The following is a 23,166-nucleotide window of genomic DNA, read 5'->3' as shown; positions in this document are numbered from 1 at the left end:
GCCAGTGAGTCAATAAGGTTGTTACATTCTCTGAGCCAGGAGAAGGCTATATAAGCCCTGATGTGTAGCTTTGTTTTTGGGACTCACTTTGAGAAGTATTCTGTGATTTGATCTGAGTTCTGGGAAGCCATTGTTGAGAGTCCTCTGGCTTTGAAAAACCCAGAATGTGGAAACCCAGATGTTGACTGGGTATGGAAGTAATGGTTGGACAGTTTGGAAATCTGTCTACTTGATGTTTCTGTCTTGATAATTATGCCTGTATACTTTGAGATTCAGGGTGCTGACCTTTTCTCCTGAATAAGGTAAACGATATATGTCTGACTGATTAAAGTAAGCTTGTTAACCCATTTTGAGTTGCTTTCCTTTATCAAAGCAGATCCAAGAACCTGTGGTAGCTGCAAACCCTGAGGACGCGCTTGGGGTGCTTGCCGCTACAATTGGTCAGTGGGTCCAGAGGTTATTACATTCTCTGAGCCAAGAGAAGGCTATATAAACCCTGATTTGAGGCTTTGTTTTGGGGCTCACTTTGAGAAGTGTTCTGTGATTTGATCAGATGAGACTCTGGGAAGCCGTTGTTGAGAGCCCCCCGGCTTAGAAAAACCCAGATGTTGATTTGGTATGGATGTAATGGTTGGACAATTTGGAAACCTGTCTACTTGATCTGTTTCTCTGTCTTGATATTTCTGTCTGTATACTCTGAAGTTCGGGGTGCTGACCTTTTCTCCTTGAACTAGGTAAACGATATATATTTGACTGATTAAAGTAAGCTTGTTAACCAATTTTGAGTTGCTTTCCTTTAGCAAAGCAGATCTAAGAACCTGTGCTGGCAGCCACCCTGGAGACGCTGGGGTGTTTGCTGCTACACTGGCAACAAGACCAAGCAGAGGAAGCAAAGCAAGCACAGCAATCAAACCTTAGATTCCTTTTTGGGGACAAAAAAAGATCAAAGCATGGGAGAGGAGGAAAACAATGAAGTAAGAAGTCCTGCATAAAAAGCTTCCAAGAAAAATATGAACTGATTACAGGTCATGGAGGAGATCAAGAAGGCTTTTGAAAATCAAGTAAGAGAAGTAGAGGAAAACTTGGGAGGAGAAATGAGATGATGCAAGAAAATCATGAAAAGTGAGTCAACAGCTTGCTAAAGGAGACCCCACAAAATACTGAAGAAAATTACATCTTAACAATAGACTAATTCAAATGGCGAAAGAGGCCCAAAAAGCCAATGAGGAGAAAAATGCCTTAAAAAGCCAAATTGGTCTGATGGAAAAGGAATTTCAAAACTCACTGAAGAGAATAATTCCTTCAAAATTAGACTGGAGCAACTGGAAGCTAATTACTTTATGAGAAATCAAGATACTATAAAACAGATTCAAACTAATGAAAAATAGAAGGCAATGTGAAATATCTCATTGGAAAAACCTCTGACCTGGAAAATAGATCCAGGAGGGGTAATTTAAAACTTATTGGACTATCTGAAAGCCATGATAATAAAAGAACCATCTTTCAAAAAATTATCAAGCAAAATTGCCCTGATATTCTAGAACCAGAAGGGAAAATAGCAATTTAAAGAATTCACCAATCATCTCTTGAAAAAGATCTCAAAAAGAAAACTCCTAGGAATATTATAGACAGGTTCCAGCATTCCCAGATCAAGGAGAAAATACTACTAGCAGCCAAGAAGAAACAATTTGAGTATTGTGGAAACACAATCAGGATAGCACAAGACCTACAAGCTTCTACAATAAGGGATCAAAGGGCTTGGAATATGATATTCTGGAGGTCAAAGAAACTAGGACTGAAACCAACAATCACCTACCCAGCCAAACTGATCATAATGTTTCAGGGGAAAATATGGTCATTTAATGAAGTGGAAGATTTTCAAACATTCTTGATGAAAAAACCAGAGCTGAACAGAAAATTTTACTTTCAACTATAAGAAGCAAGAGAAGCAGGAAAAGGTAAACAGGAAAAGGAAATCATAAGGAACTTATTAAAGTTGAACTATTTAACATCCTTACATGGAAAAGCAATAATTGTGATTTATAAGACTTTTCTCATTATGAGGATAGTTGAAGGGGATACACACACATATATGTATATGTACATATATGTATATATAAATATATATGATGTGGGCATATGTATGTACATGTATACATAGACAGAGGGCACAGGATGAGTTGAATATGAAGGGATGATATCTAAAAATAAAATTAAGAGATGAAAGAGGAATTTATTGAGATGAGAAAGGGAGAGATATATTAGGGCAAATTGTCTCATATAAAAGAGACAAGAGAAAACTGTTACAATGGAGGGGAAGAGCAGGAAAGTGAAAGGGAATGGGAGAACCTTACTCTCATTGGATTTGGCTTAAGGAGGGAATAACACACACTCAAATGGGTATCTTACCCTACAGGAAAATAAGGGGGAAAGGGATAAGAGGGGAGATGATAGAAGAGAGGGCAGATTGGGGAAGAGGTAGTTAGAAGCAAACACTTCTGAAAAGGGTTGGAGTCAAAGGAGAAATAGAATAATTGGGGGACAGGATAGGATGTAAGAAAATATAGTTAGTCTTTCACAATATAACTACTATGCAAATGTTTTGTGTAACTACACATGTACAACATATATTGAATTGCTTATCTTCCCAGTGGGGTTGGGCGAGGAGGGAAGAAGGGAAAAAATCTGGAACTCAAAGTTTTAAAAACAAATGTTTTTTTTTAATGGTTTTTTTTTACAGATTCTCCCCATCTCCTCTAATTATATTCCTCTCTCATCTATTAATTTCACCTTTTAAGTATCATCCCTTCCTATTAAATTGGTCCTCTGCCCTCTGTCTATGTATACTTGTGCACATATATACACACACTCACATATGTATTAATATGCTGTAATGTAACAGGCACCTGGGAAATAATATATACAGGCACTGGGTTTTAGAAATCCATCTTGACTTACTAGAAAGTTGGAGGTGGAGGTGGGGGAGAATATAAGAGAGAACAGATTGGGGTAAGGGATATTCAGTAGGATTGCTATTTTGGGGTGGGGGTAGGGGAAAAATGGGGAGAAAAATTGTAACTCAAAATCTTGTAGAAATGAATGTTGAAAACTAAAAATAAATAGACAAATTAAAAAAAAGAAATCTATTTTCTGTTCTTAGATCATCATGGGATAAATAAACTAATAGTGCTTTGATTAAAACCCATGCAAAAGGTAGGTGTATTTCAGTTTAAATAAAAGGTGGTGTTATAAAAAATAGGCTAACCCAAATGGCAAAAGGGATCCAAAAGGAAAAGCAGTGAGGAGAAGAATGCTGTAAAAAAAGAATTGGCAAAATGGAAAAGAAAGTCCAAAAACCCACTGAACAAAATAATTCCTTTTTAATTTTTTTCAATTTATTATTATTATTTTTAGCTTACATCATTCATTTCCACAAGATTTTGAGTTACAAATTTTTCCCCCATTTTTCCCCTACCCACCACCCCAAAACAGTGATCCCACTGAATATGCCTTCCCCCAAACTGCTCTCTCCCATATCTTCCCCCATCCCTCCCTCTGACTTTCCAGTAGGACACACTGGATCTCTATGCCCCAGTGCCTGTTTATCTTATTTCCCAGTTACATGTAAAATAATAATAATAATAATAATAATAATATATTAAACATTTGATTTTAAACCTTTGAATTCCAGATTCTTTTCTTATCTCTCTCATTACCCACTCTTAGTGGAAGATAAGCAATTCAATATAGGTTGTACATGTGTAACTATGCAAAACATTTCCATAGTGGATATATTGTAAAAGACTGACTATATTTGCCTCCCTCCTATCCCACCTCCCACTTGTTCTATTCTCTACTTTGGTCCTGTCCCTTTTCAAAAGTAGGTGATTCCAACTTCCCTCCTCCCCAGCCTACCTTCCATTCCATCATCCCCCCTCTCATCTCCTTCCCCTCTACTCTCCTGTGGGGTGAGATTCCCTATTTAGTGTGTATGTCATTCCCTCCCTAAGCCAAATTCAATGAGAATAAGATTGACTTCCCCTCCACTGCAACAGTTTTCCCTTGCCTCTTCTATATGAGATAGTTTACCCCATTCTATCTCTCCCCATCTCCTCTAATTATATTCCTCTCTCATCTATTAATTTCACCTTTTAAGTATCATCCCTTCCTATTAAATTGGTCCTCTGCCCTCTGTCTATGTATACTTGTGCACATATATACACACACTCACATATGTATTAATATGCTGTAATGTAACAGGCACCTGGGAAATAATATATACAGGCACTGGGTTTTAGAAATCCATCTTGACTTACTAGAAAGTTGGAGGTGGAGGTGGGGGAGAATATAAGAGAGAACAGATTGGGGTAAGGGATATTCAGTAGGATTGCTATTTTGGGGTGGGGGTAGGGGAAAAATGGGGAGAAAAATTGTAACTCAAAATCTTGTAGAAATGAATGTTGAAAACTAAAAATAAATAGACAAATTAAAAAAAAGAAATCTATTTTCTGTTCTTAGATCATCATGGGATAAATAAACTAATAGTGCTTTGATTAAAACCCATGCAAAAGGTAGGTGTATTTCAGTTTAAATAAAAGGTGGTGTTATAAAAAATAGGCTAACCCAAATGGCAAAAGGGATCCAAAAGGAAAAGCAGTGAGGAGAAGAATGCTGTAAAAAAAGAATTGGCAAAATGGAAAAGAAAGTCCAAAAACCCACTGAACAAAATAATTCCTTTTTAATTTTTTTCAATTTATTATTATTATTTTTAGCTTACATCATTCATTTCCACAAGATTTTGAGTTACAAATTTTTCCCCCATTTTTCCCCTACCCACCACCCCAAAACAGTGATCCCACTGAATATGCCTTCCCCCAAACTGCTCTCTCCCATATCTTCCCCCATCCCTCCCTCTGACTTTCCAGTAGGACACACTGGATCTCTATGCCCCAGTGCCTGTTTATCTTATTTCCCAGTTACATGTAAAATAATAATAATAATAATAATAATAATATATTAAACATTTGATTTTAAACCTTTGAATTCCAGATTCTTTTCTTATCTCTCTCATTACCCACTCTTAGTGGAAGATAAGCAATTCAATATAGGTTGTACATGTGTAACTATGCAAAACATTTCCATAGTGGATATATTGTAAAAGACTGACTATATTTGCCTCCCTCCTATCCCACCTCCCACTTGTTCTATTCTCTACTTTGGTCCTGTCCCTTTTCAAAAGTAGGTGATTCCAACTTCCCTCCTCCCCAGCCTACCTTCCATTCCATCATCCCCCCTCTCATCTCCTTCCCCTCTACTCTCCTGTGGGGTGAGATTCCCTATTTAGTGTGTATGTCATTCCCTCCCTAAGCCAAATTCAATGAGAATAAGATTGACTTCCCCTCCACTGCAACAGTTTTCCCTTGCCTCTTCTATATGAGATAGTTTACCCCATTCTATCTCTCCCCATCTCCTCTAATTATATTCCTCTCTCATCTATTAATTTCACCTTTTAAGTATCATCCCTTCCTATTAAATTGGTCCTCTGCCCTCTGTCTATGTATACTTGTACACATATATACACACATTCACATATGTATTAATATGCTGTAATGTAATGCCAAGGAAAGGCAACTTCCCAAGGTTCAAAATACCAGCATAGGTGCTCTCCATTTTATTCAGTGACAAATTAAGAACAGAGAAGGTCAAAATATGACATCATTCAAAATGCAGCATTTACTAAGTGTGATTAAATAATCTCCAAATACTACCCCACCCCAGGACCTTACATTCATTCAATCAATTACAAAGTCCCTGTTCTAAATACTACTCCACCCCTAGGCTGTACCTTCATTTAGTCTATCACAAAGCCCCTCTTCTCAAATGGAGATTAGTTTCCAATCATAAGTAAAGTACATTCATTTGTTCAATCACAGAGCACAAAAAGGTCAAAAGTTCCCCACCCCTGGATCACAATTGAATCTACCCCAGAGTTACATCAAGTTTAAACACAGCACTTAATACCCAAATGGAGGTCTTTTCTTCATCTTGACACAAGGCAAGTTCTCAGCAATCTTTGTTTCTGGGGAGACAAAGCTTAGCAAGGCCACAAGATACATTGCCAGTCTCTTCATTAATTCATCCTCTGTCTGCAGAACAGTCCTAGGACCCCTGAAAACATTAGCAAAACCCTCTCCCAGGATTTATGTAAACATACAACAAGAAAATCCTTCTTCAGGGCTTCTGAAGCAACAGAAAGGTTCCCAGACCCCTGCAACAACAGCACTGTCCTTCATCAGTGGACAGTATTCACTCTCTATCTGCAGGACAGCTCAGTAGCTCTGAACCAACAGAAAGGTTCCCAGACCCCTGCAACAACAGCACTGTCCTTCACCAGTGGACAGTATTCACTCTCTGTCTGCAGGACAGTCTCAGTAGCTCTTAACCAACAGCCAGGTTCCAGGTCTTCTTCAACAACAGGACTGTCTTTCACCAGTGGACAAATCTGGCAAAACAACATCAAAACAGACAGACAAAGTACCAGCAAAACAGCCATGTCTCCTCAGTCCTTGGCAGCTCCGGGGGCAGGTCTCAAAAGTCCAGGGCAATTCAAAGTGGCCCTCAGCAATCCTCTCAGTCTCTCTCTGCCTCCACAAGTGCTGCTTCCAAAAAGTTCTTCTGCCTCTCTCCTGTGTCTCTCCAAATCTACATCACCAGCTCCTCCCAGTTCAGCACTCTCTTTTCACATCAACAAGTCCATCCCACAGGTGGGATTAACAAGCTCTGGGTTTTAACACAATCAAACCAAAAACCAAGCCAATAGAGGGGATCTTTATATTCCATTACTATCACATATGCCCATATACCCTCCTATATAGACATATGTACATGTATGTAACGTATATATATGCATATATATATACATATACATTTCTATTCCCTTCAACTATTCTCATACTGAGAACAGTTTCATAAGTTACAATTATCGTTTTTCCATGTAGGAATATAAGTAGTTCAACTGTGATAAGTTCCGTATGATTTCTTTTCCCTGTTTACCTTCTCATGCTTCTCTTGCTTCTTGTATCTGAATGTCAAATTTTCTATTCAACTCTGGTTTTTTATTCAAGAATGCTTGAAAGTCTTCTATTCCATTGAATGACCATATTTTTCCCTGAACATGATACTCAGTTTTGCTGGGTAGGTGATTCTTGGTTTTAATCCCAGCTCCTTTGACCTCTGGAATATCATATTCCAGGCCCTTTGATCCCTCAGTGTAGAAGCTGCCAGATCCTGGGTTATACTGATTGTTTTTCCATAGTATTCAAATTGTTTCTTCCTGGCTGCTTGTAATATTTTCTCTTTCATCCAGGAACTCTGGAACCTGGCTATAATATTCCTAGGAGTTTTTTGGGGGGGATCTTTTTCAGGAGGTGATCAGTGGATTCTTTTAACCTCTATTTTGCCCTCTGGTTCTAAAATATCTGGACAATTTTCCTTGAGAATTTCTTGGAGGATGATTTCTAGGTTCTTACTTTGATCATGGCTTTCAGGTAGTCCAATAATTTTTAAATTCTCTCTTCTGGATCTATTTTCCAGGTTAGTGGTTTTTCCAATGAGATATTTCACATTGCCTTCTATTTTTTTCATTTGTTTGAATCTGTTTTATAGTATCTTGATTTCTCATAAAGTCACTAGCTTCCATTTGCTCCAATCTAATTCTGAGGGAATGATTCTCTTCAGTAAGCTTTTGAGATTCTTTTCCCATCTGGCAAATTCGCCTTTTTAGGGCATTCTTCTCTTTATTGGCTTTTTGAGCCTCTTTTTCCATTTGGGTTAGTCTATTTTTAAGGTGTCATTTTCTTCTGTCAGGTTGACTTTCATTTCATAATTTTCTTGCATCATTCTAATTTCTCTTCCCAATTTTTCCTCCACTAATCTTATTTGGTTTTCAAAATCCTTCTTAAGCTCCTCTATGACCTCTAAACAGCTTATTCTTTTCTTGGAAGCTTTTGGTACAGGCATTATGACTTTGCTATTCTCCTACTGTTCCATGCCCCAATCCTTTTTGTCGCCAAAAAAGGAATCCAAAGTTGGACTGCTGTGTTTGCCTTGTTTCCCTAGCTTGCTCATGTTGCCACTCAATTACTTGTCTTTTGAGCTTTTTGCCACAGTAAAACTCTGCTACCAGAAAAGGGAGCTTTGTTCTAATTTCTGGGGTTTTCTCAGATGCTGGAACTATTAGTTGGCTTCCCTTTTTTAATCCTCCACATGCTCTGGCACACTGGTCACTCACCCCAGGACCTCCACCCCAGACAGTGATCCAGATCCAAACAGGTTAAAGCAAGAGTGATTACCCCTCAGACTGGATTCTTGGTTCCCCTACAACCTGCAGGCCTGGATCTCTGAAGCAGCCACGTGGCAGTGGCTGGATGGCCGCCATGCCTCAGCCACTTCTCACCCTAGGGGCAAAGGCTGGACTGCACTCCCAAACTTCCAGGTCCCAAAGTCCACACTGCACTGACCTCTCACTTTGTCCTTAGCATGTATGGGTTGATAATTCTGGAAACCACCACAGCTGCTAGTGATCTGAAGTCCCTCCAGGTGGTGGATGGTTATGGCCACCCTGAGGCTAAAACCTTGGGCTCGTGAGGGGCTGGGCTTGGCTCCCAGAGTGCTGTGCTGGCCCCTTCCTGCTGGCCTGTTGGACTGTCTGCAGCAGGAGGTTAGCTTCTCTATGTCATTTTGTGGGTTCTGTAGCTCCAAGGTTTGTTTAGAGTCATTTTTTACATGAATTGGAGGAGGTGGGAGTGGGAGCCCTGCAGAAGTCCTATTTCTACTCTGCCATCTTGACTCCACCCCAAGAAAATAATTCCTTCAAAATTAGAATGGAGCAAATGGAAGCTAATGACTTTATGAGAAATCAAGAAATTATAAACAAAACCAAAAGAATGAAAAATATAAGACAATGTGAAATATCTTATTGGAAAAACAACTGACCTGGAAAATAGATCTAGGAGAGATCATTTTAAAATTATTGGACTACTTGACAGTCATGATCAAAAAAAGAGCCTAGAATCATCTTTCAAGAAATTATCAAGGAAAACTGCCCTGATATTCTAGAAACAAAGGGGAAAATAGATATTGAAAGAATACACTGATCACATCCTGAAAGAGATCCCAAAAGGAAAACTCCTAGGAATATCGTAGCCAAATTCCAGAGTTCCCAGGTAAAGGAGAAAATATTACAAGCAGCCAAAAAGAAACAACTCAAGTATTGTGGAAACACAATCAGGATAACACAAGATTTAGCAGCTTCTCTATTAAGGGATCAGAGGGCTTAGAATATTATATTCTGGGAGTCAAAGGAGGTAGCATTAAAACCTCTCCATCATGAGTCTTTTGGAGTTGTCTTATAACCTTGCATTGCTGAGAGGAGTCCAGTCTATCAAATTTAGTCTTCATAGATATGATATGTCTGTAATTGTGTACAAAGTTCCCCTGGTTCTGCTCTCCAATATGCTGTTTACAAGAAACACACTTGACTGTGCTTGTCCTTCATTTTTTAAGAGGACCATGGCATCAGGGAAATGATGACATGACTTGCAGTTGACTTTGATTTGAGTAAGGGAGGGTTGTGCAAGGTCACCAGCCTCACTTTCTCCTCCAGAGCCATCTGTATCCATCAGGATGACTGGAAATGACCCAGGATGCAATGAGAGACCCGGACCTTTTAAGCTAAGGCCTTTTCGAGTACTCACTTAGAGTGAGGTAACACCCATTCAGTGAATAGTCCTCTTTAAGAAGTGAGTGAAGGGTTGGCCCCTTTAATTAGAAAAAAAATCAAGCTGGGAGAGGAAGACCTTCAGGGTTGCTGTTCCAAAGAGAAACAGTTACCATAAACATTCACTCTAAGCCAGGAGGACCCAAAATACAGCCATTAAGTCGAGCTTGGGAAGGGACCTACTGTGATTCAATCTATGAGCTTCAGAGTCAACTGGGTCTAAGTCTTTGTGAAAGAAAGCAAGAAAGCAAGAAAGGAAGGAAGGAAGGAAGGAAGGAAGGAAGGAAGGAAGGAAGGAAGGAAGGAAGGAAGGAAGGAAGGAAGGAAAAAAGAGGGAGGGAGGGAGGGAGGAAGAAAGAAAGAAAAAGAAGAAAGAGAAAAGAAGAAAGAAAAAAGAAAGGAATGAAGGAAGGAATAAAGGAAGAATGAAAGAGAGTAAGAAGGAAGGCAAGAAAGGAAGAAATCTATTCAGTAAACCCCAAGTTAAGTAGGAAGCTTCTGGTCATCAAAAGGAGAGGGAGAGGAAGAGGACAAGCTACCCAACTAGTTGTGTCCCCATTCAGGCAGCTCAGTCTACTCACAGGTTGTATTTATCCTTCATTTTCTAAGAGGACCATGGCATCAGGGAAATGGAGCAGATTCACACACACACACACACACACACACACACACACACACACACACACACACACAGAGTGAAGGAAAGGGGCCGGAGCAGAATCTATTATGCTTCAGCTGAAGTAAAAAACCAGGGGGAGCAATTATGATCTCAGACAAAGCAAAAGCAAGAATATATTGAATTAAAAGAGATAAGGAAGGAAACTACATCTCACTAAAAGGTACCATATATAAACACTAAACATGTATGCCCCAAATGGTATAGCATCCAAATTCTTACAGGAGAAGTTAAGTGGGTTACAGGAAGAAATAGCAAAACTAGTGGAGACCTCAACTGTCCCCTCTAAGAATTTGACAAATCCAACCAAAAAATAAATAGGAAAGAAACTAAGGATGTTACTAGAATCTTAGAAAAGTTAGCTATGACATACCTCTGGGGAAAATTGGCTGGTTCGTTAGTTGTTGTCCTTTGTTCTTGAAGAGGACCAAAAATGACACCACTATGCTAAAGTCAAGTTTCAATGTATCGGACTGTGGCTGATCAGACCAATACAATCTTGGAATGCTCTATACAGGTTGGGCACAAATAATCCATGTGAAAATTTGGTATGGATACTCTAAATTTGCATGTCCTGCATTTCCTTTGAGCTGTTTCAATTCTGCTTTGCTTATAGAGCACAACACCTTCTCTGATGTGGGCATGCCATGCTTGTGCAGTCTTGTGCCAGTGTCTCCCATGTCATACAATCGATTCCAAAGTTCTTGAGAGAGACATTGAGAGTGTCTTTGTATTGGTTCTTCTGACCACCATGTGAATGCTTGCCCTGTGTGAGTTCTCCATTAAATAGTCTTTGTGATAAGCATACGTTTTGCATTCAAACAACATGGCCAACACATGGGAGTTGTCCTCTCTGAGGCAGAGTTTGAATGCTTGGCTGCTTAGTTCAAGTAAGGACCTCAGTGTCTGGTACCTTATCCTGCCAGGTGATCTTCAGAATATTCCTAAGACAATTCAAATGGAAGCAATCCAGTTTCCTGGTATGGCACTGGTAGACTGTCCAGGTTTCTCAGGCATACAACAATGAGGTCAGCACAATGGCTCTGTAGACCTTCAGTTTGGTAATCACTCTACTACTTCTCTCCCATACTTTCCTTTGGAGCCTCCCAAACACTGATATAGCTCTGGCAATGTGTGTATCAACCTCATGATCAATTTGTACATCCCTGGAGAAAACTGAATGGGAAAACAAAAGAATATACATTTTTTCTCAGCAGCACATGATACCTACAAAAAACTGACTAATACAAAGGTACAAAAATCCCAAAAATCAAATGTAGGAAGGCAGAAATATTAAATGTAACCTTTTCAGAGCATAACACAAAAAAATTTACATTTGAAAAAAGGCAGTGGAGATACAGATTAAAAATTCATTGTAAACTAAATAATCTAATCCTAAATAATAAGTGGGTCAAAGAACCAATCACAGAAACAACCAAAACTTTCATTAAAGAGAAAGATAAAAATGAGTATACCAAAATTTATGGCATGCAGCCAAAATAGTAACTAGGGGAAAAATTATTTCTCTAAATTCTTACATCAGCAAAATAGAGAAGGAGCAAATCAATAAACTGGGCATGCAAAAAAAAAATTACTAGAAAAAGAACCAAATTAAGAATCCCCAGTTGAGTACCAAATTGGAAATCCTGAAAACCAAAGGTGAGATTAATAAAATTGAAAGTAAGGGGGGTGGCTAGGTGGCACAGTGAATAGAGCACTGGTCCTGGAGTCAGGAGAACCTGAGTTCAAATCTGGCCTCAGACCCTTAACACTTACTAGCCGTGTGACCCTGGGCAAGTCATTTAACCCCAATTGCCCTGCCTTCCCCCCTCCAAAAAGGAAAAAAAAAGTAAGAAAACTACTGAAAACTAGAAAGCTGGTTTTACAAGAAAAAAATAGAGAAGCCTTTGATTAATTTGATTAAAAAAAAAGAAGAAACCAAATTATCAGTATCAAAAAGGAAAAGGGTGAAATCACCACCATGAAGAAGAAATTAAAGAAATAATTAGGAATTCTATTGCCCAATTATGTGTCAATAAATCTGACAACCTGAGCAAAACCACTGAATATTTGTGAAAATATGAACTACCCAGATTAACAGATAAGAAAATAGAATGCCTAAATAGGCCTGTCTTAGAAAGAGATATTAAACAAGCAATTAATGAACTCCCTAAGAAAATATCCCCAGGGCCAGATGGGTTCACAAATGAATTCTACCAAATATTTAAAGAACAATTTACAATACTATATAAACTATCTGAAAAAACAGGTGGGGTACTACCAAATTCCTTCTTTGACACAGATGAGCTACCTGAACCAGGAAGAGCTAAAATAATGGATATCAATGCAAAAATTTTAAATAAATTACTAACAAGGAGATTACAGCAATATATCACAAGGATCATATGACCAAGTGGGATTTATGCCAGGGATAAAAGGTTGGTTCAATATTAGGAAAACTTTCTTTCAACATAACTGACTATATCAGTAACAAAACTAACAGAAACCATATGATTATCTCAATAGATGCTGAAAAAGCTTTTGACAGTAACCATTCCTATTAAAAACACTAGAGAGAATAGGAATAAAGGGAATGTTCCTTAAAATGATGAACAGGATCTATCTAAAACCACCAGCAAGTATTATCTGTAATGGGGATAAACCTGAAGCCTTCCCCGTAAGATCAGGGATGAAGCAAGGATGCCCACTATCACCACTATTATTCAACATAGTACTAGAAATGTTAGCTAGAGCAATAAGAAAAGAAAAAGAAATCAAAGGAATTAGAAGAGTCAATGAGGAACAAAATTGTCACACTTTGCAGATGATATGATAGTGTACTTAGAGAATCAACTAAAAACTACTTGAAATAATTAACAATTTTACAAAGTTGCAAGATATAAGATAAACTCACATAAATCATCAGTATTTCTATATATGATCAAGAATAGAAAGAGAAATTCCATTTAAAATAATTGCAAACAATATAAAATACTTGAGAGTTTTTTTGCCAAGGCAAACCCAGGAACTATATGAAACAATTACGAAACACTTTTCTTACTAAAGGTAAATCTAAATAATTGGAAAAATATCAACTGCTCATGAGTAAGTGAAGCCCATTTGATAAAAATGACAATTTTGCCTCAACTAATTTCCTTATTCAGTGCCATACAATCAAACTACCAAAAATTATTTGATAGAGCTAGGAAAAAATAACAACAAAATTCATCTGGAAGAACAAAAGGTCAAGAATATCAAGGGATTTAATGAAAAAAAAATGCAAAAGAAGGTGGCCTAGCAATATCAGATCTCAAACTATATTATAAAGCAGTAATCATCAAAACTTTCTGGTACTGGCTAAGAAATAGCGTAGTCCATCAGTGGAATAGATTAGGTATATAAGACACAGTAGTAAATGATCATAGTAACTTAGCATTTGATAAACCCAAAGACCCCAGTCTTTGGAAAAAGAACTTACTGTTGGACAAAGAATTCTGGGAATATTGGAAAACAGTATGGCAGAAACTAGGTATAGACCAACATCTTACACACAAATGGTGACACCTTAAGCAAATTAAAAGAGCAAGGAAGAATCTACCTATTAGATCTATGGAGAAGGGAAAAATTCATGACTAAACAAGAGTTAGAGAGCATTATGGATTGTAAAATAGTTAATTTTGATTATATTAAATTAAAAAGTTTTTGAACAAACAAAAAACAATGTAACCAAGAGTAAAAGGAAAGAAAAAAGCTGGAAAACAATGTCTCTGATAAAGGCCTCATTTCTAAAAAAAGAGAACTGAGTCAAATTTACAATAATACCGTCCATTCCCCAATTGAAAAATGGTCAAAGGATGTGAGCAGGCAGTCTTCAGATGAAGTCAAAGCTATTTATAGTCATATGGAGAAGTGCTCTAAATCACAATTGATTACAGAAATGTAAATTCAAAAAACTCTGAGGTACCGACTCACACCTGTTAGATTGACTAACATGACAAAAAAGGAAAATGATAAATGTTGGAGAGGATGTGGGAAAATTGGGACACTAATGTACTTTTGGTGGAGATGTGAATCGATCTAACCATTCTGGAGAGCAATTTGGAACTATACCCAAAGGGCAGCCAAACTGTGCAAACCCTTTGATCCAGCAATACCTCTACTAGGTCTGTATCCCAAAGAGATCATAAAAAAGGGAAAAGGACCTACATGTGCAAAGATATTTATGTAAGGTCTTTTTGTTGTGGAAAGATATTAGAAACTGAGAGGGTACTTGTCAATTGGAGAATTGTTAAACATAAAACATGGGGCATAATGGAATAGTATTGTGCAATAAGAAATGATGAGCAGGCAAATTTCAGGCCAACCTGGAAACACTTGTATGAATTTATGCAAAGTGAAATGATCAGAACCAGGAAACCATTGTACACACTAATAGCAACATTGTGTGATGATCAACAATGAATAACCTAGCTCTTCTCAGCAACACAAAGATCCAAGACAATTGCAAAGGACTCATGATGGAAAATGCTATCTATGTCCAGATAAAGTACTGATAGATTTAGAATGCAGATCGAAGTATAATTTTTTCACTTAATGGTGTGTGTGTGTGTGTGTGTGTGTGTGTTTCTCCTTTTGGTTTGTTTCTTCTTTCACAACTGTGACTAATGGAAATATGTTTTATGTGATTGCACATATACAACGTATATAAAATTACTTCCCATTTTAGGAAGAGGAAAGGGAAGGGATGGAGAAAAATTTTGAACTCAAAAGTTTGTAAAAATGAATGCTAAAAATGGTTTATATATAATTGCGGAAAATTAAATACTATTAAAAAAAGAAAAATAGAGAGGTGGGGAGGGGTGCTATGTGTGACATATTGCATGTACTTTCAATGAGGTCACTGTTTTTTTGTTTATTTTTCCTTAACAGTTTTCTTTCTTAAAGGAGTCCTTTCACAAAGTGAGAATAATATGCAAATGTTTGTAATGAAAAAACAAAATAAATTAATAAAACTTTTTTTAAGTTTACAATAAAAAGCCTAATAATTTATGGATTGATTCTACAAAGTTGAAAATTATAGTTAATACAGCTATGACAGAATTGAGATCCAAAATTAACTTAACAGGCTGGGCACTGGGCTGAATATAATAAGACAGAATTTAGAGACAGCCATAAAATCTTTTACTTGGTTTCAAAATATTAGACTCATCTGTTTCTCCACCCACCAGCATTTCTCAGTCCTACCAGCAGTAATACACACACACACACACACACACACACACACACACACACACATCGACTAACAGTTATTTCCCAATAGATAAATGGTCAAAGGATGTGAACAAATAGTTCTCAAAAGAACTGCAAAACAATTCACAGGAAAAAGAATGCTCCAAATCAACAATAATAGAGAAATGTAAATCAAAACAACTCTGATATCTTACCTCACACCTTTCAAATCACCAAAAATGCCAACGGTCAATGTTGGAGGACTTGTGGGAAGACAGGCTCATAAACGCATTGCTGGTAGTTTGAAATGGCACAACCATTTTTGAAAGAAATTTGGAATTATTAAAATAGAGTGAATAAAATGTTCATGCTCTTTGAACCAGAAACTTCATTATTGGCCTCAAGGAAGCCATTAATAAGAAGAAAGTCCTCATATATTTGAAATATTTATAACAACATTTTTTGTTATACTAAAAATTGGGAACAAGGTAGATGCCCATCAATTGGGAAACATTTAACAAATCTTGGTATATGGTATATAATGGAATATTACTGTGCTGTAAGAAATGATGTGTCTGAGGGGTGGCTAGGTGGCACAGTGAGTAGAGCACCAGCACTGGAGTCAGGAGGACCTGACTTCAAATCTGCCCTCAGACACTTAACACACAAAAAACTAGCCATGTGACCTTAGGCAAGTCACTTAACCCCAATTGCCCTCCAAAAAGAAAAAAAAAGCACCCCCGCCAAAAGAGGCAGCCAGGTGGCGCAGTAAGAGTGCTGGCACCTGTGTCAGGAGACCCGGGATCAGTTCCAGTCTCAGATACGTGGCACCCACGCAAAATAACTGGCCGTGTAACCTTGAGCAAGTTACTTAACCCCAATTGCTTAAAAAAAAAAAAAAGAAATGATGCATCTGAATATAGAGAAGCATGGAAAGCTCTATATAAAATGGTGCAGAGTGAAGTAGAGGCAAGAAAAAAAAACATAGCAAATAAAGCAGTGTAAAAGCAAAGAATAATGACACACGATAAGGTAAAAGCAAATAAAATGAAACTATAGAGATCAAGCAGGACTCAAAGAGATATGAAAAGACAGCCCCAACCTACCCCTTCATGGAGACAGGAGGTCCACAGGTGTTACACATTGCACATGTTTTCAGTCTTTCTCAATATATTGATTAGTTGTGCTAACTTGATTTTTTCCTTTCCAAAAAGGATAAAAAAACACATGGGATGACTCTCAGGAGGGGGAGAGGGAGGAATACAATGGGATATTGTGGTGATATGAAAAACAGAAAACATCAATAAAAATGTATTTTTAAAAAACAGAGATTACATACAGTGAGAGTTTGTACTTGATACTTCCTGTGGGTTCTAGGTCTGTCATTCTAGATCTCATGACTGGCCCAAGATCTAGAGGAAGAGCAGACTTTATAGCCTTCCTTTCATGGTGCAAAGGGTGACCTGATGGATCCTTCCCTTTGGGGTCAAAGTTCCCTGACAATCCAGGAGAGGCTGGCCTTCATTTTTGGAATTCCCTCCTTCCTTATCTCTGCCTTCTGCTCCCAGATAAAATCTCAACTTCTGTAAGAAGTCCTTCCTAATCTCCCTTAATTCTCATGCCTTCTTTCTGTTGGTTATCTTCTTCCCTCTCTTATCTCCAGTTCATCCTGTCCCTATCATGCTTGGACTTAGTTGTTTACTTGTCATCCCCCCATTAGACAGGGAGCTCTTTGAGTGCAGGGGCTCAGGAGTCCCTGCTGCCACTATCCTTTGCCTTTCCTTCTATTCCCAGGGCTTAGCACAGAGCCTGGTATTAAGTAATTCATTCTTAATAAATGTTTATTGATTTATCTGTTCAATCAGGTTATTCTGGTCTAATTTATTCAAGTATACAAATCTTAAGAACTTGGCCAAGTTATTGCCTACAGGGAAACTGGACCAGGGCAGAGAAGGAAGGGGGAGGGATTTATAAATGCACCAGGACATCTGTCAACGAAGTTCCAAAGAGAAGCTCACTCTCAGGCATGCTGATCTCGCTCTTCTTTCCCCTCTTGGCAGGGTGCATCTTTAGCCTGGGAATTGCACTATGGGTGATCTATGAACATTTCTTTACCACAGATGTCCCTGCTGCCATTGGCCACACAATGAAGCTCCGCATCCTTCACTGTATCTTTCTACTGGGAATAAATTGTGTGAGTGTTACCCCCTTTGTGTTTCAGGCCCTGATAAGGGATGGGTGAATATGGGTTGAATGGGAGAGGAGTAGAGAAAGCAGAAGCTAAGTGATAATAGAAGACCCTAAGCTAGCAAAGGGCCTTCCTGGAGGAGGCTGGGGTCTTGGGTAACACAATGTTTAGGCTCCTGTGTTTGGAATGCTTTGTGTTCTGTGATGAAGGGGGGTTTCAGGAAGTTAGCTATACTGTTTATTTTTGTGTATAGGGAGACTCTTCTTATGAATGACCTCCTTGGGTTAACTGCCTAATAGTAGAATTTGGGGGTCAAATTTTTCTAAATAAAGTAAGAGCTCAATCAATGGCTATGGTATTGCCATGAATAACCTATTATATTAAAGAATTGTATGTAGTGATACCATGTTTTTATAAGTAAGCTGCTTCAAAATGTGATAGGTATGGAAACTGAGGTTGTTTTTCAAGTGAGTGAGGACATCAAGAGTCAAGAAACTGAGAAGGTAAATCCATATACACTCTTAATCATAAACAAAAGGGGCAGAGCTAGGGGAGAGGTCTGGAGTTACCTCAGAGTGCCCCCTCATGTTGGGTGGAATGCAGAATCACTGGGGTTGAAAGGGAGATAAGAGTTGCATTTGACCCTTATTAATAAGTAAGGGTAAGGCAGGGTCCAATGGTGAATGAAAAATTGAAAAAGCATGTATTAAACACTTATACATACAAAGCACAGTGCTAAACACTCAGGGCACAAGCAGAAAAGACAGCCTTGATTCTCAAGGAGCTCACGTTCTAATGAAGAGGACATCACATATGGAAGGTTGCAGCAGCAGGTCAAATGGAAGGGTCCTATGACCCCTTGGGGTAGAGTGACCAAGCATATAGTAATATGTCATTTCCTGTTTCTCATATCAGCTTCTAATGTGGAACCACCTGACACAAAGGACCAAGGGCTTTGGTGGAAGAACTTTATTTTCTGAGTCTTCAGTAGCTGTAGCTATAGCACTTGTAGGAGTTACCAAGCTGTGTCTCCTTAGGTGCTTCTTCCCAGGATGATGGCTTTGAGGAATGGGGTGAAAGCAGGACCTGTGGTCTAGGAGGTATCGCCACTCCCAGAGGTCTTAGGCAGAGAGACAGTCTCTGGAGGTGCTGCCATTCTGAGGGCAACTTGACAGTTGCTTGGCAGCTGGCACTGGTAGCTGTGAGGAAGGGAGGCCCTTTCTTCACAGCTGTTTCTCTCCCCAATGTTGGTTGCAAGGGCCCAGGCTGGAAGCAGGACCAGGAGTCTCGGAAGCACTGCTAATTTTAAGACTCCTGGATTCAGGGTCCTAGACTATCTCCTTCAGAGTCTGAGGGGAGGTGATGATCAAGGTGACTTACCTGCTAATGCTACCTGTTGTCACTCTCTTAGGATACCTTTCTGCCACATAGCTGGCAGATGGTGGGGACAGCTGGCCCCCTACACAGGAGTTTTCTCCCCAGGTAATGGCTGTTGGAATGGCTTAGAAGCTGGCCTGGTGGTCTGGGGCACTGCTATTCTCAGTTCTCTTTGGGGTTGTGGGCTATTTTCTACAGAGTTATAAAGGGAGATGGTAGTTTGCCTTGCCCAGCACATACTGCCTCCTTTTTCTCCCTTGTTATAAAGTCTACAGCTAGTGGGTAAAGGTCTAGAGTCTCATTTGATCATTTCTTCCTGTTTCTGCCCCCAGTTTCTTTCCCCATGCATTTATATGCAGCTTATAGTAGAATAATTTGTATTTTTCATCATGTTGATTCCTAAGTATTAATCTCAGTATCACAGATGGGATGTCTGAAGTCCATTTCGACTCTGGCTAAAGGTCTATGTCCTTTTCTAATGTGGGCCAGTTGATTTTTTTAATTTATTTTTTTTTTAAAGCAATCGGGATAAGTAACTTGCTCAAGGTTACACGGCCAGTTATTTCTGGGTGTGGTGCTGAGTATCTGAGCCCAGGATTCGATCCAGGTCATCCAAACACTGGAGCCGGTGCTCTTACTCGCTGTGCTACCTGGCTGCCCCCAGTTGATTATTTCTAGGGAAAGAATGTTACCCTCACTTTGAAAATCAGCTTCTTGAGCTGCCCTCCTCACACCCAAGGAAAAGCCTCTCTGCAGCTTCAACCATAGTGAAATCAACATTATTTCCAAATGCCCCTTGAAAGGCCATAGCAAAAATGATCATGAAGTCCAATTTACTCTGGAGAGAGTGAAACAAAATGGGTGGGAATAAGAGAAAGGGGTAATGTAGACAAATAGCAACTTTGGTTCTTGAAGAGGACTGTGATATCAGGAAGATGTCATGATTTGCAAGTCGATTGGATTTAAGTGAGGGAGGGCTGTGCAAAATCACCAGTCTCATTTTCTCCTCTGGAGCCATGTGGGTCCAGCTCTGCCTAAAGTAGTATAAATTTTAATCACTGAAACCTAGCAAGATGTCTTGGGGTTTATGTGCTAGATTTCTTTTTTTAAGGACCATGCCTTAAACCCAAATCACTTTGGCTCTCATTGACTGGCGGACAATAGGTCCTAACCCAAGCATCTCTTGGTCATTGTTCAGATTCTGATGGCTCAGAGTGAGTGTAAATAGCAATTGTTTCTCTTTTGGCCAGAAACTTTGAGAGTCTTCCCCTCCCAGACTGATTTTATTTTTTGAATAGGTAAGAGAGGCCATTCATTGCCTAATTTTCACCTAGCCTTAATCACTGAATGGGTATTGCCTCAGAGAAACTGAGACCTGGGAAACACATTAGCTCAAAAAGGAGAAGGCTTCCCACTACATAGGGGCCATCTCCAGTAAGTTGTGATCTGTGTCTTGCCCCTGGACATAGATGAACATATATTAACAGGGGAAAGGTGCCATAGCGGAAAGAGCTTTAGATTTTGAGTTAGAGAAAAAGAGATCAAATTCTGCTCCATCGATATCTGTATCACTAGACAAACCACTTCACCCACTCAATATCAATTTCCTCATTTTGAAAATGGGGGGGGGTTAACTGAATGATCTCTATAAGGTCCCTCCTTTCAGATCTATATCAGCCTATGATCTAAGATATATGGCAACATATTAGTATCTTTTCAGTGTATGAGAGATTAAGTGCGAGTTATAGTGTACCTGAATTAGCTCATACATGTACAAGTGAAAATTGCAAACATTTCCAAATACAGTTCTACAGATTCAACAAACAACACTTTATAAAGTTTATCAAAGATTACTTCTTGCTTATAATTTAACAAATATCTGTCTCGATGTACAATATGGTCTTCCCTAACCCAAACAATAAATAAAAGAAAAAGACAAAATCAGTTTTCTACCTCAAAAGGAAATCTGGTCTATAACTCCCCCTATGGAGCTTCCTGCTAGTATTTAAGACCTGGGGCCCACTGGAAGCCACCTCCTCACACTCAGGCAAGAAGTCAAAGCAGATTGTAATCAACCCACAAATACCAAAGACAAAGTATAAGTCAGTGGGGAAACTCTGTTGGACCTGGGTGAGAGAAGAGCATGCCCCCAGCCTTGGTGGCAGAGGTGGCAGCAGCAGCAACAGCAGCTGCTTCTGGAGATCTTGGTTCACAGATAGTGGGGGGATCAAGTGGCTGATCAGAGGGCAATTGCAGGGATCTCTTTGCTTGTGCTGAGGTAGGAGTCTCTTGTTTTTCCCTGCTTGGACATGGGTCGCAGTTTGTGTAGCAGTCCTGGGGTGAAGATGAGTGCTGGCATGGCAGAGCTTGTGACAGCTGTGGAGATGTCCTCTTTACAATTTGGAGGCAGGAAAGAGTGCTTGTGGTCACTCATAGACCAGACAACAGGCCAGGAGAAGAGTAAATACCTCTCCTTTGATCATATCACCTTAGAAGAACTGAAATTTTATAGGTGTCTAGAAGTAGTTCTCACAACAGCTGTGAAAAACCCCAGAAATTTAGGACATAGCACTCTCCACTGGAAGCAGAGTCCTACCTTGGCAAAGAGCCCAAAAGTCAAGTAATTGGCTGGGAAAATGAACAAACAGAGGGAAAAAAATCAGACTATAGAATCTTTCTTTGATGACAAAGAACAAAACATACAACAAGAAGAAGACAACAAAGTCAAAACTTCTGCATCAAAAGTCTCCAAAAAAATATGAATTGGTCGCAGGCCATAGAGGAACTCAAAAAGGATTTTGAAAATCAAGTGAGAGAAGTAGAGGAAAAATTGGGAAGAAAAATGAGACTGATGCAAGAAAATCATGAAAAACTAGTCAACAGCTTGCTAAAGGAGACCCAAGAAATACTGAAGAAAATAAAAGCTTAAAAAATGGACTAACTCAAATGGCAAAAATGGTCCAAAAAGTCAATGAGGAGAAAAATACCTTAAAAAACAGAAGTGGCCAAATGGAAAAGGAGGCCCAAAAGCTCGATGAATAAAATAATTCCTTCAAAATTAGAATAGAACAAATGGAAGCAAATGCCTTTATGACAAATCAAGATATTATAAAACAGATCCAAAAGAATGAAAAAAAATAGAAGACAATGTGGAATTTGGACAAAATTTCTAGGTATCTTTTTCTCCACAAAGCACACCAAAATGTCCCCAGGGGTTTCTGACATAGATGATCTGAAGTCCAGATTAATTTCCTCTGGGTCCCTATACTAAAGGACACCAGAAGTTTTCCCCAAGAGATTCCTGACATTATAAGGGCAAACCTATTACAATTCCAAACTCAATAATAGCACAAGTTGTCCCATTTAGTATGTAAAAAAGGCAAAAAAACATAATCCCTCCAAAGAGAGAGGCTGCCAAGAGAAGGAAGGAAATGAGAATTTATGAAGAACCAACCAATATGCCAGGCATCATGCTAAATCCTCAGATTAGACCTCAGGACCTCCTGCCTCCAGGCACAGCACTATCCATAGCCACGAACTGTCACCCAGCCCTGGAAAAGGGATTAAGCATTTAGGTTTGATTATTCAGGATTTCTAGGCCAACAGTCCAACTATACCTTATAGACTGGCAATCCTTAAGGATCTTACAGCACAGCAAACATTCTAGGTCTATTTAAAAGCAGAAGGAATACAGAAACATTTGTCAGCTGGAATTAGCATTCTAAGGCCAGGAATCCCAACTTTTCAAAGATTCTGTAATACAGCAGCTATCAATATTTAAACATTCAAAAATACAAAAGTTACCTCAAAATAAACTGTTTTAGTGTGTGAAGGATACACATATCCAAAAGAGAGAGAGAGAGAGAGAGACAGAGAGAGAGAGAGACAGAGAGAGAGAGAGAGAGAGAGAGAGAGAGA

General features: G+C 38.9%; 1 long non-coding RNA gene and 1 pseudogene across 1 annotated transcript in view; one reads left to right on the top strand and one right to left on the bottom strand.

Annotated features, from left to right (window-relative positions):
* LOC138153839 (uncharacterized) overlaps positions 1 to 23,166 on the bottom strand; it is a 50,257-nt gene that overhangs the window by 809 nt on the left and 26,282 nt on the right. The gene's annotated exons all lie outside the window — the stretch shown is intronic.
* The window catches only part of LOC138154267 (arylacetamide deacetylase-like 4), a 21,676-nt pseudogene continuing 16,219 nt past the window's right edge, over positions 17,710 to 23,166 (top strand).

The sequence above is a fragment of the Petaurus breviceps genome, unplaced genomic scaffold (assembly GCF_028583685.1).
Source record: "Petaurus breviceps papuanus isolate PSGF00001 unplaced genomic scaffold, PetGlider_PUasm1.0 91041, whole genome shotgun sequence".
Classification (NCBI taxonomy): Eukaryota; Metazoa; Chordata; class Mammalia; order Diprotodontia; family Petauridae; genus Petaurus; species Petaurus breviceps.
The sequence above is the reverse complement of the archived record's forward strand: the minus strand, read 5'-3'. Positions and strand labels throughout refer to the sequence as shown.